The sequence below is a fragment of the Ursus arctos genome, unplaced genomic scaffold, assembly GCF_023065955.2.
Source record: "Ursus arctos isolate Adak ecotype North America unplaced genomic scaffold, UrsArc2.0 scaffold_31, whole genome shotgun sequence".
NCBI classification, from domain to species: domain Eukaryota; kingdom Metazoa; phylum Chordata; class Mammalia; order Carnivora; family Ursidae; genus Ursus; species Ursus arctos.
In genome coordinates this window covers 17,297,423-17,308,388 of record NW_026622997.1, presented here as the reverse complement: position 1 = coordinate 17,308,388, position 10,966 = coordinate 17,297,423, and the positions used below count along the sequence as shown (strand labels likewise).

Sequence of the window (10,966 nt, the reverse complement as noted above, 5' to 3'; positions counted from 1 at the left end):
GTGCATGAATTTTTTTTTTTTTTTTTTTAAAGATTTTGTTTATTTATTCGACAGAGATAGAGACAGCCAGCGAGAGAGGGAACACAAGCAGGGGGAGTGGGAGAGGAAGAAGCAGGCTCATAGCAGAGGAGCCTGATGTGGGGCTCGATCCCATAACTCTGGGATCACGCCCTGAGCCGAAGGCAGACGCTTAACCGCTGTGCCACCCAGGCGCCCCAGGTGCATGAATTTTTAATCCTTGCTCTGCGTTTCTCTTCCACTCTTAACTTCCTTAGCATTCCACTCTTGAGTTAGCTGTCCCTCAGAAGGAGATGGGAGGGGGTCTTCCCGGGAGAGTTAGGGCCACACTTGGGCTCTGAGCGGGAGGAGGCCCTCTCCCTCTGGGGAGTCCTCTGCCGAGCCCTCTCCCTTGGTCTCCCTGCCTGGCTCCATGTGGTGTGACCTGAGGCTTCGTTGTCACCTTTTAAAAACAGGGCTCTGTGGGGGAGCCTGGCTGGCTCAGTGGGTAGAGCACGCAGCTCTTGACCCAGGTAGTGAGTCTGAGCCCCACATTGGGCATAGACCTCACTAAGACAAAAAAACAAAAACAAACAAAAAAACAAGGCTATGTGGACAAATGAGAGTATATATATTTGGAAATAAGCTTGTGTATATTGAGACATCAGGGGGCCCACTGGCCTTGGGTTTTCCAGTGGAAATTAAGTTTTCTTCTTCCACGCCAGGTTTAAAGGCATGGATGGGTTCAGGTCCATGCAAGCCAACAAGTATGTATTGAATGCCTTCTCTGTCCCAGCCATTGTCACTGGAAACAGCGTAGCAAACAGGCCACATGCTGCCTACGTGCTTACACACCTTCCACTGGTGGAAAGAGAAACACTGAAGTGATGATGGCAGCCCTGTGGAAAGCAGAGGGGGAGAGGGCAGAGAATGATGGGGGCGGGGGGGGGGGGGCGCTGGCTTCCTGGGGTGGTCAGAGCAGGGCTCTCTGAAGATGTGTCATCTGAGCAGAGAATTGAAGGCAGTAAGGCAGGGTGAATGTTTGGGGGGACATTCCCAGGTGGAATGTTCCAGGTGGATGCAGTAGCAAACCCAGAAGGGGTGAGCACGTGTTGCCATGTTCCCCAACAAGGGGGAGGCCAGTGCGCCGGGAGGGAATAGTGTTGGGGGGGGGAGGCAGAGGAGCGGTGGTGCGGGGCTGTGCAGGAGGAGTAGGGCCGATCAAGGAAGCTCAGTGCACCACAGTGAGGACTTGGGGTTCTCTGTTAAGTGCACCACAAGGAGGACGGCTAGCAGGAGGGCGGTGTGATCTGATGTCCTGTTTTAAGAGCCTGGCTCCAGCTCTGGTTTAGCCCATCAGTAGGGGTGAGGCGAGGCGATCAGCAGCTACCTACAGAGTCTGGGTGGGAGAGGATGGTGGTCGCTGTGGAGATCCAGGAGTGGCCCATTTAGTATCACACCCTGTCGGGAGGTCAGGTGTCATTTGCCTTCACTCCGTCCCTTGGGAGTAGAGCTCTGGCCAGTGGAGTCCCAGGCAGCTCTCTGGCACCCTTCCCTCCTACATGGAAAAGGAAGAGCCTTGAAATAGTCCGTTTCCTTTTCTGGAATCTTGATCTCCAGATTCCAATCACATCCATCTCCTTTGAAAAGACACTCTCTCACCCCTCGAACTGGCACAACTCTTTCTTTCTACGGGAAATGCCGGAGAAGTCCAACACGGCAGCCTGGCCTTGAACAAGAGCCATCTGCTCCTTTTCCTCCGTGCCAAGCCTTCTGCTGGGTGGGAACTCGAGGGGGAAAAAACCCACAAAACCAGGAACCACCTGCTGTAGCTCCCCAGCCACCCAGGCCAAGCAGGAAACACGGAACAGACAATCGCTAGGCTGCATTCTGAACATCTGTCCGCTTCCAAGCCTGTCTGACTTCCTTCTGGGCCTTTGTGTTATGGATACTGTTAGCAGAAGGGGCTAAGAAACGTGTCCCAGTGTAACAGGAAGGCTCTCGCTCCACCAGGGCTGAGGGGACCTTGGTTTTCGTTCCTCCTGTGCCAGATGCGTGCCTGGGAACATTCATCTCCCTGGGACGGCTGCTTAAGCTCAACTTCTAAGATGCCTTTCAGCTTTCACATCTTACACTTCAGAGTAAGACGAGAATAAGAAATACAGAGCAGAGAGGACCGATGAAGCCCACCTTCCGGGTTTCCGGAGAGGGATTCCCGCACGTGGTGGCCCCGTCCGAATTTAGGGAAATCTGCTGTGTGCCATCCGCTTTCCGAATTTTCGGTATCAGAGGCTTCATGACTTGTGTCAAAGATGAGCCAGCAACAAGGGTGGGATAAGAAAATAAACTTCTTCCATGGCCAGAGAATCACCCCTCACAACTTCATACTCTGCAGAAGGTCCTGGTTTCATCAGCCATGCATCAACCAGACTGTGTCTTGGTTGGATTTCTGCATCTCGGGACAGTCATGAATAAGAGGGGGCACAGTTACCCACCCACGATGTGGCTATTCCTGCCAGTTCTGGCATTCTTTTCTTGGGGGGGGGGGTCCATTCTCTATTTTGTTACAATTTATTGCCTTGCCTGTCCCCTGCAGTGGCTTTGGGGTAAGGTTTTACTGAGTCAGTGAATGACTGGCTTCCAAAAATGACAGGCCGGAGCCAGGTCTGGGGCTGACGCCAGGTCAGGTAAGCCCGAAACCTTTCTTCTTCCCTACAAGTTAACGTGTTCTTCCAGGCAGGGGGGAGATGGGAGACTCAAGGCACCTTTAGAAAGTCCCTTTTCCCTCTTACTTTGTTTCCATTTCCTCAATGTGCTTTGCCACCCGCTGTGAAATTCATCCTTACATTGATGAAAGCGGTCCACGTTTTCTGGAGCTTTCCGGAGCACACTCTTACTAACCCTCGAGTGTGTGCTCTACGCCGAGGGGTGGATCGAGCTCTTTCAACAGAATGGTTTTCCAGCAGGTTCCCAGGGCAGGCCTGCCTTATTGTTTTGGTGGTGATGTGGCAGCTGATAGCATTATTCATGCTGTGGTTGAAAGAACCCGTATTCCAGCAATTCTTTCCCTGCTGTGTTTATGAGACGCTGTCCCCAGGCTCAGGGCTTGGTTGCTGCTTCGAGCCTGACATTGTTCTGGGCCTTTGTGTGACCGACCGTGTGACGCAGTTAGAAACCCCTCCGCGCTAGGTGATGCCGCCTGTCCTCGCGGCAGCCCTGCATCAGTCAACAACACTGGTACTTGGCGTCTTAGACTACTTCTCTGCTTTTGTTCTTGGAGCTGACTGAAATCAATGGGGCCATTCAGCAATCGTTCGCTTCTTTTGGAAGCTGTTTCTAGACTCAGCCCTTGGAAGTTGGTAAAAGCAGAGTACCCAAGCATGGATTACTAGAGTACTCTAGGGCCCAGACTAAGCTTGCGTGTGCTTGTTACGGAACACAGTGTCTTTCAAAGTGCAGGTGTGTCTAGTAGGGGCTTTGTAGGGAAGTCGACTAGTTGGTTTAATCTTGTCCTTTGGGTGAACGATGATCGTGACCGGGGATGATGACGAGGGTGTTGGGACAGTTTGAGAAGCCAATGGCATTGACCCATGCTGATGTCTTCCCTGGGCCCCATTCATTCTATCATCATGTACTTCTCGAATTTGTCCACTTCTGTCTGTCTCCACTGCCATCATCCTGGCCCCCATCGCTGGTAGCCATGCCTGGATAATGCAGGTAAAATTCTTAGTGCAGCGCCTGCCGTGTGGGGAGTGCTCAATAAAGCATAGATACAAAATGTTCATTGTGAGTAATTGGAGCAAGCATGATGCATCCCTATGAGGTACCATTTCTTGACTAAGACCATCCTGAGACTTGCCTTAGGATAAAAATCAAACTCCCTTCCATGGCCTTACAGCCCAGTCCCACTCTCCCCCCTCATCCAGTGACACAGTCCCTTTCGTGATGGCGCACCAGCCCTGCCGACTTCCTTCATTTCTCAGGCCCATCAAGCTTCTTTCGACCCCAGGCCCTTTATGCATGCTGTTCCTCCCGCCTCTTCTCTCCACGTGGCTAGCTTTTTCTCATCCTTAAGGTTTGGGCTTAAATGTCACTGCAGAGAAGCCTTCCCTGCCCACTCTATCCAAAGTAAGCTCCCTCTTGTTTTTATTCTCTGTCACAAATTCCCTTTCCTTCATAGCACTCCCACAACCTGAAATGATGGTTTTCTCTTCGTTTGCTTATTTGTTGGCTGTCTCTCCCAGTAGACCCTAAATTCCACACGGGCTGAGGACCACGTCTGTCTTTTACCACTGTGTGCCTGGCGCATGGTTGATGCTAAAAAAACATGGTCAGTGTTTGTTGAGTGAATGAATGGGAAACTGGACGCTAATCATTATAACCTCATGATAATGATGCTAATGATTAGTTAGGTGAATGGCCGTCAGGTGCCAAACTCTAAACTATGTGCTTTGTGTTCTTCGTCTCATTTAAGCCATTTCCATAGCCCAAAGCAGGTACCCATCTGATGAGGACATGAGCCGTCCAGTAGGTCAGCTTGCCCACTATGGAAGCCAGAGCCACAGAGGGTCTGGTCTGTTCCGTGGTGCCGTGTGGAAGTTAAGCCAAGCCCCCTTTGGATCGAAGACCTGGACAGACGCCTCACCTTGAGGAAAGAGGAGGGGTGGGAAGGCGTCTGAGATCTGCAGCTACCTGCCCAGCAGCATCCACTTCCTGAGAACCTTGTTTTGTGCTCGGAGCTTGAGCAGCCAAGGCCAGGTGGATGGAAGAGGTGGGGTGACTCAGCGATACCGTGTCCATATTCCGAAGGACGGGCCCTTCCTCCTACTCCCTCAGACGGGATGTCAGTGTTGAAGGGGCTCGGCCGGTGGAAGGGCAGGGCAAACTGGCTGGCAAAAAGAGGCCATCCACGTTGTTCATGGTCAAGCATGTTCTAGAACTGTCTCAGGAGGAGACCGGTATGTTCAAGTTCTGGAAAGGGTGAGAGATGGGGAGGGGACCAACGTTAGCAGGAGCCGAGAAGAGCTGCTTGTTTGGATCTAGCTTCTGAGGAATATTTTAAGTGTTCTCACCAAAAAGGCCATCCGTGCTGGGGAACGATCTGAATGTCAGCCGTGCGGGGTGAGGAGGGAGTCCTGCCAGCAGAGAGCCAGCTTGTTCCTTGCCACTGGGTGTTCTGGGACATCATCCCTGACACGCTTTCTCTTCAGTGCGGACTTCTTCTCCCTGCTTGGGCTCCGCGGCAGGGACACCAGCAGGAACAGCAGGCCAGTTCTGTGTCTGGCGGCCACATTCGCTGGGGTTCCAACGGCCCTGACTTTGAGTTACAGGCTCTTCTGACGGATGCCATATTCCCCGGAACCCAGGGCCTCCCCAACCCACACCCAAGAAAATCTTGTTTGCAGTTACGTACTGGGGGCACCTGGGTGGCTCCATCGGTTCAATGTCCAACTCTTGATTTTGGCTCAGGTCATGATCTCGGGGTCAGGAGAGCTCAGCGTCGGGCTCCGTGTTGGGCGTGGAGCCTGCTTGAGATTCTCTCTCTCCCTCTGCCCCTCCCACCCCCTAAAAATAATTAAATCATTAATTAAAAAATATAAAAAATGAAAAAAAGTAGATTACGTTCCGCTACATAGTGTGTCGTTTGACTTAGACTGAATATCCTGCTTCGTGCTGCTGACCCCATTAGAAGTTCAGGCGTATTACTCTGCGCTGTGCTGAACCGCTTCCCACAGCAGCTCAATGACGTCAGCACTCTTTGTTGGTCTCCAGCTTACAGAGGCACAGAGACATCATGTGAGGGGCCCGGGGCTGCACACGCAGCAAGTGGGGTATCAGGAATTGAACCCTAGCCAAGCGACTCTCAGACATGCTTTCTTCAGCTCCGTGCTAAGGCAGCGTTTCCCCCTCCCCCCGGAGTCCGCTACGATCACCCTGAGCTCCCCAACGCGTCACCCTTTCTGTTTAAGACAAACAGCTCAGCTCTGGGCCTCTTAAGTCAGTTTTGTTCAGTTGGTTGGGTGTGCAGTGGGGCTGACTGCCTCTGGTCCTCTCCGGATTCTTCTCGCACTCACAGACCTGCGTCACACTACCTGGCACTCCATCCAATGGGACCGTACTGCCATCTCGAGTCATTTCCAAATATACACATCTTTTCTTCTGTCCAGATGGCAAGATGGTAAGGAAGAGGGCCCATGCTCGGTTTTTCTCCCATTTCCCCGGAGCACTTGGCGTGTTATTGGGTGCTTAGAAAGTGGTGTAATGCCCCTTAGCCTGGCAAGGGGACGGAGCAGTGTGCTCGTAAGTGACAGCCTTCGATAGGTGGGTAAAACTTGCATTTTACAGCCCTGATCTGTAAAGGAGATGAAAGCATCATCCGTAGACTCCAGAAACCCGACTTTTGGGAGACTTGTCAGGGACTTGGCCGTCTTGGGCATTTTGTATTGGCCTCTTTATATGGGGTATTTTTGTGCTGTGTCATTCCTGAGGTAGCTGCTGTTCTCAGTAATCTGTTCAGAAGACAGAACCAAACTGAGCTCAGAGACTGAAGCTGGTGTGCTTGGCGGAGCTTTAGGGTCTGATCTGCGAGGTTGTTTCTGCCTTGCCGGGGGCCGATTTGCACCCATGCTCGTTTGAGAGGGAGCACAGGCTGGCCGATGAGCCAGGGGGTGGGAGCTGGTGCGGCTGTGGAGGAAAGAGGCAACCACATGCTTCAGAGTGGCAGTGGTGATGGGAGGAGGAGCGGTGGTTTGGGTTTTTTCCCCTTTTGGCCAAAGAATGCTCAGACATTCTTTTCAGCTTGCCTCACCCTTGGCTTACCTTGGATGAGGAGAGTAAAGAGCTAAATTAGAGCCATCTGGGAGCTCCCTGCCCTTCCGGAACTGAATGCCACAGGGGTAGTTACCTTCCATTAGAAAGGATTTTATCGGTTATTCTTGGATCAGCCCTCTTCTTTCGATTATTCTGGACGGGGAGTGCATACTTATTGCTTGTCGCGCCTGTCGACCGTGGCTGCGTTCACGTCCCTTGGCGGCAGGGGAGAGTGTGGAGGCTGGTGACAGGCGAAAGAGCCCCTAGCAAGTGGGGGACCTTAGCCCCTGGTGCCCGTCCCCAGGCAGATTTTTAAGACTGATAGGTCACTTCTGTTCTGCCTCCTGCTACCCAAGAGGGCGAGAAAGGGTCGGGGCGCACCGTGGGCAAATATTCCAAGTGGTCCAGCCAGCGACCTTCCCGAAGAGAATGTCCCATTAGCATTGGGTGCAGACACTCCAGGGGGACAGGTAGGCAAAGGCGAACTCAGTGACAGAGCCAAGGGGGTGGGTCTACTGGATGCTCTGGTACAACTTTTTTTGCAGGTCAGATTTCTCTGGGTTTCTTGTGATCCCACTTGGAGGACTGAACGGTGCCAAGCACGCAGCGAGGATGCTGTCATAGCAGCCCTGCCCTGGTCCTCAGACACGCACGCCGTCCGAAGCAGACAAGATCCCAGAGAGCCTCTCCGATGAGGGCCGTGCTCAGAGGAGCCCCCTTCATCCCTTCGCTGTAGGCAGTGGTCACGACTTCCATGCTTCGAAGGAAGGAGGGGGTGGTGCTCAGAGCCCACAGAGCACTGAGCTCTGCGTAGCCCCGGAAGGGAAGGCAAGACGAGGGGGCCAGAAAGCAGACATGCTCTTGCTGATTTCTGTAGCCGAAGGCCGATTGTCTTACCATCCAAGGGTTGGCCACTAGGATAGGACTAACAAGTGCGAAGAGGGGCGGATGTTAAAAATATTTGAAATATTTTATAACCGGTATCACCCATCAGATGTGACGGTGGTTCTGCTTGGACACGGTTCGTTCTGGGTGGACCTCACCTCTGCTAAGATAACAAGCAAACTGTGTGGGTGTCCGTCTGTTCCGGATGCCGTTACTAAGTCCCACGCACTGGGGGGCTTAAAGAACTGACCCATTCTGGAAGCTAGATGTCCAAGATCAAGGGGTCAGCAGGGCTGGTTTCATGCCGAGGTCTCTCTCCTTGGCCTGCAGATGGTCATTTTCTCCGTGTGTCCCCACGTGGTCTTGCTCCATACCCGCCGTGTCCTAATCTCTTCTTCTTAGAAGGACGGGGTCATCCTGGATTAGGGCCGACCCTCAAGACTTCGTTTGCCTTAACTGCTTCTTTGACGACCTTATCTCCAAATATAGTCACATTCTGAGGTCCCGGGGGTTAGGACCTCAACATAGAGATTTTTGGGGATACAGTTTAGCCCATAACCCCGGTTAATGTGCTAACCGGGAGTGATAGGCCACGTGGCCCCTACCGTGTGTTGGAATCGTTCGTTGTGTCTGAAGGGAACGGACCACACGTTACACCTGCATGCAGACAGGCAGCTGACGTCTGTGGGAGTCCTCCCTGGGTCACAGAGGAGGCAGGCCCCACAGCCCTCGGTTGGATTCTGTCAGGGCTGGAGCCCGCTGTTTTCACAGCTGCCTTCTCTGATTCAAGGTGTGACTTTGCCTGGAGCCTTCCTTCTGCGGCTCCACCGTCCTTCCCCCAGTGCTGTAGACAGAGACGGCATGTCTGCAGGACGAAAGACGTGCTTGGCTGTTCGGAGGGCCCTGGGCTCTTCCTGCCCAGAGCTTAAGGCTTTATCGGACCGTTACGTAAGCGGTAGGTCCTGGTTACTTTGAAAGCATTTCCCACCGTCTCCTGGAAGTTAAACTGCTTGGCTGTGTGTATGATTACGTGGCCTTAGTGGCAGAGGGTGAGGGATGGGGTCGGGGTAAGGCTTTGGTCCTCAGTGTCAAGGCTGTAAGACACCTTTTTCTCCTCTCCTCTCCTTCCCTCTTTGTCTTCGTTGATCCGAACGGCTCAGACCTCTCTCGGCCTATCCTGGGAGACCCCTGACACGAATTCTGGGCTTTCAAACTGTTTCCCACTTTTCTCCTGTCCACGCATTAGGTGATTAACACCCTTCTTTCCACCTGCACTGTGGTCGTCTGGAATTACCCGGTGCTAGGTGGATGTTCCCTTCTTAAGAGGTCGGATAATCTGTCAAGATACCGGGTGAGCCAGCCCCACTGTGGGAGCCTGGGCCCTGGGCTCCTAGCAAGAGTCCAGAGGAGCTTGCTTCTCTTATCTCAACGCAAGGCATCTCTGCAGAGTGCCAAGGAAAACATTCTCAAATCACTTAGGGTTTGGGGCTTTATTTCCCTGTGTTATCTGCCTTTCTGATGTCTGTTACCTCAGCTGGCCTTGGACGTTCACCCTGCCCTCAGAATCGTGCCAGGCTAAAAACCTGCATTATTTCAGAAAGCAAGCAGATTCTGTTTCATTCCAGTTTTTTTCTTCTGTTAAGTTTAAATAATGGAATCGTCCTTATGAAAGATGGTGTGTGGTGGACTCCTGTTAATATTATTTCTACCGCCAAATCTATCCATCTTCCTCGACGTATGTGTGCATAAAAAGGTCACTGCATGACAGTCGCCTAACTTAGTGACAGAGGCTTGACAGGTGGTGGGATTTCGAGTTTCATTTTCCTCTTCAGATTTTTCTGAGTTTCTTAATAAAAAAAAAAAGGAACATGTATCATTCCTGCAAGAAGCAAGAAAGTCATTCTAAAATAAATGAATATCTAAGTAAGCATATATACCAGCCCACCTCGTTTCCCTTTACAGAGCTGTTTTAACCAGGCGAGCATGGAGTACCATTGGCCATGGAAACGCTGAGGGGGAGAGGGCCCAGGGACAGTGCTGGCATCAGATTATCTCCTGTTTCTTACATCTTTTGTTCACCTGTGGCTGGATTTTATTTCGACCCACTGGCCTACTTTCTTTTAGGTCCTAAGTTGTTCACCTGAGCCCCTTTAACATGGCTGCTTTATCTTTCCTCCCTGCCAGGTCACATGGGAGGTCTTCACAGGTGAATATAAATTTTTATGGGAATAGCAGCCACCAGTAGAAAAAGTACTTTCTCCACACAATTAAGGCTGTTTTTTTAAAAGCAAAATGTGCCCTTTATCAAACTTCCACTTCAAACCACAAAGAGGAACAAGGGAAGCTTTTGCCTCGCTGCCCAAGATAAGGCACTTGCTACATTGTGCAGAAAATTTAATGAGGCAAAGCGAGACAATTGGAACTGGGTCCTGCCCTAAGCAGGAAAGGAAGTTAACCTCTGCCTGCCACAGCTGGGCCCAAGGTCGTGTTCAATTGTGTTCTGATGAGGCGGCTATTTCCTGAGCTAGAGAGAGAATGTGTCAGTTCATAAACACTCTCCACATGGGGGACAAACGCTACTTTGAAGGGCTCTTGGCCACTCTCTTCTGCAGTGGTCCGTAGGGACGGGCGCATTTCTCACATACTTCTGCAGATCACAGTTTTTCTGGGAACAAAGCCAAGTGCTCCCATCCTTTGGGAGCTGACCCAAGAGGAGATATCCTGTGAACTTATGCTCTTTGGTTGGGCAATCTCAGAGTCGGTTGGATACATATGAGGAGGGAGGGGGTTGGGCTGGGTTAGAGTCATCACGTATGTTACACAGGGTTTGTGTCTGCAGTTCTCTCCTGATGAAACTGAGTGACTCAGGAAAAACTGAACCCAGGGGTAAAAGCTTGCTCCTCTGAGCCCCGTTTGAACTTAACTTTCCCCAAAGTTTGCTGCATGGAACTTCATAGCTATGCAGGAGGTGTTTATATGAAGCCCAGTCTCTGCTTTCGAGAAGGTTTCTCTTCTAAGATAAGCCCTGTGAACTTGGCCATCTTGGACAATTTTCTCAGCCATTGTAACGGAGTGTTTCAAAGGCATTCCAAAGGGACATGACAAAGGGCTTTGTTTTGAATATGATCTTTATTCCATGTGTCTAGGTCAGTCTGGTCAAGGGGTGCTGCTCTACACCCAGCCATGGGGTAGGCAGCATATAGAGGGAGGTGGGGACCAAAGCAGGTGATGAGGAAGATGAAACTTTTCAGCCCAGGAGCATATAGTGTAGTAA

The 10,966-nt window shown here is 51.6% G+C and overlaps 1 protein-coding gene and 1 long non-coding RNA gene across 2 annotated transcripts in view; both read left to right on the top strand.

Moving 5' to 3' along the window:
• LOC130542227 (uncharacterized) overlaps nt 1–5,569 on the top strand; it is a 37,048-nt gene extending 31,479 nt beyond the window's left edge. The window contains exon 2 of the long non-coding RNA XR_008956630.1: nt 220–5,569. This is a non-coding gene — a long non-coding RNA (uncharacterized LOC130542227). The remainder of the gene's footprint in view (nt 1–219) is intronic.
• GFOD1 (Gfo/Idh/MocA-like oxidoreductase domain containing 1) overlaps nt 1–10,966 on the top strand; it is a 107,378-nt gene that overhangs the window by 57,359 nt on the left and 39,053 nt on the right. The gene's annotated exons all lie outside the window — the stretch shown is intronic.